This window comes from Helobdella robusta (genome assembly GCF_000326865.2).
Source record: "Helobdella robusta unplaced genomic scaffold HELROscaffold_10, whole genome shotgun sequence".
Lineage (NCBI taxonomy): Eukaryota > Metazoa > Annelida > Clitellata > Rhynchobdellida > Glossiphoniidae > Helobdella > Helobdella robusta.
Window position 1 is genome coordinate 2,764,173 of NW_008703571.1, and position 5,053 is coordinate 2,769,225.

Sequence of the window (5,053 nt, forward strand, 5' to 3'; positions counted from 1 at the left end):
CATCAGCTACACACACACACACACACACACACATTAACCACCAAGATGTCAAAGATAATAAACGCTAAATGGGCAAAATCATTTAATCAAGTTTGACCATTATATGTAAGGACATTACGTATACAAATTTCTTTAAATTCTATCGCTATTTATTAATTTAAATTTCTATATTGTTCTAATAATTTATAATTTATTTTATTAATTAAATTTAAAAAATGTTTTTATTTGGGCCGCGTTAAGGCTTGTTTGGCTTCACAATAGTGACGTTATGAATTTTTCATCATTAATTTTGACTTAAGTATCTAAAAATAAAATAAAAGTTTTTTTTTGATTGATTTTATATTGCATTTTTTTGATTATGAAAAATTCCTGACATCAGCATATGTAAAGCCAACCAATCCAGGATTTTAATATATTTTATTAATTAATTTTTATTTTAATGTAATTTTAAAATTAATAGCAATAAAATGAATATTACAAAACATTTTGTTTATTTAATTAATAAACTAAATAATTGATTACTACCTATTATTAGAAAAATAGAGAAATTAAAATTGATAAATAATACTATTGCGATAGAATTAAAGGAGGAATTCATTAGCAATTATCTACCAGAAAGTTTTATTCGTAACATAACATAATAGATATATAGATAACGCCAACGCCATCGCGTTATTCACTCGTAGCATTTGGTTTCTCTAATTACGCGCCTTTGCCTTTGGAAACCGTGCACAAATTTTAGGATGAACGTCTTGGCTGGTGTCAGAAAAAATTTGTTATTCTTTTATTCTTAAAATTTAGCTAAATCTTTTCAAAGTTAAGCTTTTGTTATTAAAATCATAGCGTTGAAACTTTACAGTAAATCAAAATTTAATTCATTTCAATCGACAGCAAGATCATGAAAATTTATTGTCCAGTAAACCCCCTCCTCTAAATAACAAAAGTTTCAAAAAGTAAATTTTTTTTGTTTTTTCGTCTTCTATGAAATAATTTTGTTCCAAACCAACAGATCGAACATCAATGCGTCAAATGTTTGTATTTTTTGATTCATTTTTATAAATTTTTAAAAGTTGTTATTGTCTGATTGAAGCATATATAACAACTAAAGAGTAATTTCAAATATCATTTAGTTATGCGGTTTGCATTTGATTCCAAATTTTATTTTTGCATAACAAAATTTTTGTTACTGTGTTTTTGTTAATTTATTTTAAATCTAACTCCTTAAAATTATTTTATCTTCATAATTTATGCAGGACAAAATCCATTCAAGAGAAAAACATATCACAAGGTTTTTCTTTTGCTATAAACGCACATACAAAATTATTGATAAAATTAATTTTAAAATTTAATAATTCTTTTTCTTTGTTTTTCTTTAAAAATGGACAAACTCTTTTGTACGCTGGCTTCAGAGGTTTCAACGACATGAACACGCGTGAAGACCACGCATCACCCACATTGCATATGATAGGCAGGAATCTCCATGCGTTCGATCCCAGTCGTTGTGTCACAAAATTGTTCTTAGTGTGATATTTGCACTCGTTGTACGATAGTGGGCATGCTCGTGTGTTGTATGCGTCGTCGTTGTATGCTGGTGCGCCTGGTCTTTGGGCTTGGCGCGTTGGATTCGAATGAAATAAACATTTTTTAGTATGTATGGGGGTTATTGTCTCGTGATATAATAATATTATGTGTTAAGATTAGTTTGGAGTAGTGATATCGTAATTGATATTATAATATTTTTTTGTATCGTATCGTACCGTTTTGTATTGTATTATTAATTAGTAATATTAAGAACCGTTTGTTGAGCTGTTTGTAGCGTAATATTAATAGTAATGTTACAAACCGTTTGGTAGCGTAATATTAATTAGTATTATTAAAAATCGTTTTGTAGTGTATTGTTGATTAAAAATATTAATATCGAACTGAACCGTGAATAATGAAGATTTATCCTCATTTGAACATCGAATTGTTGATTTGATTTCTGTTAAGCTTTTCGTTTATCGAAAGCAAATATCTAAACGAACCTGATGTTGCTTTAAGTTAAAATAATAATTATCTCTGAAAACAATCCGTAACACGTTGCAAAGGCAGGATCAACTAGGCGCCTCTAACCACTACACCATCGGTTGTTATTGAAAATAATTTTGCTGGAGAAAAACAGGATCGGCGAACCCTTTTTTCTGTTGCATGCATGCATGCATACATACATACATACATACATACATACATACATACATACATGTCTGTGTGCTTGAAAATATCCAATTGAATGCCGACGTTTGCAATTAACGACAAATCAAAGTGTTAATCCACTTGTTACTTCTTGTTTGACTGTTCAGTGTAATTTGGTATTAACTTACATACCTACGTATGTACGTATATACATACATACACATATAAGCACCTGTGCATGCGGCATTGTTTTTTAATGAAATCATCTATATCATATTTTTCAACTGTGCTTCCAAAGGTTATTTAACTTTAGCTTTCTTTTTTATTATGACCATTAGATGGTTGTTGGTGTTATGCAAAATGTAAGTTTGATTAAATATTGTGCGTCTGCTAATGACATTATGACTGTTCATATGCTCTCATATTATGCTAATATGCGTTACTTTCTCGTTTGAGCTTTTAAAATGTTTTATAAGTAGTTTGATTGGCTATTGCATTTGTCCATTCACTGTCATATAATAACTTTAAAAGTTCAGTTTCAGAACCAGTTTATAAAGCAAAAGAAATGCGGCTGACCAAAACAGAAAACCTTGCTAGCTATTTTGACGATATTGTTATAGAAGATGAACAGCCCGATGTTTCATTAATGTCCACAGGTTTTTCATGTATAAAATTCTAACTATATATATATATATATATATATATATATATATATATATATATATATATATATATATATATATATATATATGTTGATAATAGACCATAATTTTTACAATATTCTATAAATTCTACCGAATGTTTGGCGTTAATATGTTTGTAGTTCGTTTTTTCAATTTTTCTCACTAAAGTTTAAAGACAGCACAATAAAATCATTTGTAAACCGGGCATTCACACACTCTTCCGATATTGAAAATCGCGACGCCGAATTAAAAAGAGTCACTAACCTGCTTTTAAACAATGGATATAAGACTTATTCTATTGAAAAGATTGTTAAAGGCAAATTACTACACAACAATAACCTTCCTAGTACCAACAATCAAGATAACGACATCATCTTGTATTACAGAAATCAAATGTCAACTGTATACAAAGTAGATGAAGCTATTCTTAAACATATCATCAATAAAAATGTCACAATAATAATATAATATAATAATATCACCAACCAAAATAATAAAGTTAAACTCCGAATATATTACAACAATAAAAAGACGTCTAACCTAATACTGAAAAACAACTGTAGTCCCAGAGATAACTCTGTGCTAAGGCGTAATCACATAATATATGAATTTAATTGCCCCTTTGACGGCTGTGCACGTCAACATGACTCATATATCGGGATTACTACTACCTCATTAACTAGAAGGCTTACGATGCATAAACAGAGTGGTGCTATCAAATCTCATTTGGACTCAACACACTCAATCACTATTAGCCGTGAAATCCTCGACAGTAACACCAAAGTAATATACCAGAACAGCAACTACACGCATCTTAAAATTGCAGAAGCAATTAACATCAAGCAAAGTCTTAATTGACATCAATAAACCAAAAATAAATATACAACAAAAAATGACAACCTCACTTTCAACCCGACGCTTAACCAACAACGAAAACAAAGAAGTAATAAAAACTAGCATTGTAAATAGTGACAAAGAAGAATATGATGCTATTGATGAAGAAAAGGAGACCAAAGAAGATGACCAGCCAATAAAGAAACCTGACACCTAATTTCCATCTAAGTTCACTTTGACAAAGTCAATCTCCATCTAAGTTCATTTTGACAAAGTCAATATTTCCCTATATAAACAGCAGAAAGCACTGATGATGATTCATTCGGGATCGAAATATGGCCTTATTTGCAGCATGAATTCGGAAAATAAGTTTATTTTGAATTTTTATAAACTAAACGTTCACCAAAAAACTTTAGTGAAAAAAATTGAAAAAACGAACTACAAACATTAACGCCAAACATTCGGTAGAATTTATAGAATATTGTATATATATATATATGTATATGTGTGTGTGTGTGTGTGTGTGTGTGTGTGTGTGTGTGTGTGTGTGTGTGTGTGTGTGTGTGTGTGTGTGTGTGTGAAAAATCAATTAACTAATTAACTCGAATTAATTTTCAACGCAATTAATCAAACTCGATTTATCTATATTAACGAAGGTTTAATGTAAATCTTTTTAATAATAATAATTTCATAAATAAGAATGCACTTAAAATTGGTTTTAATTCCTTATGTTTATTCCAACTCACCTAACAACCTCTTCATCCACATTAATAGACAATATACTCCCCAATTTCCCAGACAAAATTAAGAGTGGAATCATCGTGTCAAATTTTTTGACCACTTTTCAATTATTTTCTATAACAACTATAACCTACCTAACCGGTTTCGATATAAATATAAAGTAATATAATGTCTCAATCCGTTTAAGCAAACTAACAATATACACCAAAAATTTAACAAAAAAACGTCAGTACGCCGACTGGTCAATTGTCTAAGATGAAAAAGCTTTGTCAATATTATATTGTTATAACCTCCACAAATATGTCGCTAGAGGGCTAGTGTCGCTACGAACACATACACTAGGACGTTCGAGAAGCGTTGGTGAAACGGGTATATAAAGGCATGCGAGATACTGAATGAGGTTGTTGAATATTTGATATTGGAAAGCGATTGATTGTTAGTTTCGAAAGTGATATTTGATATTTGACTGCGTTGTATATTTTATTTGTATTTGCGATAAACGTTAGTGAATTGTTATTCGGAAAGCGATAGTTTCTGAACGTTAATTTAATAGTTTGTGAACATCGCCTTTTATTAGTGAAATTTATTAACGTTGACTATTGAATAACTAATTAACTAATTGT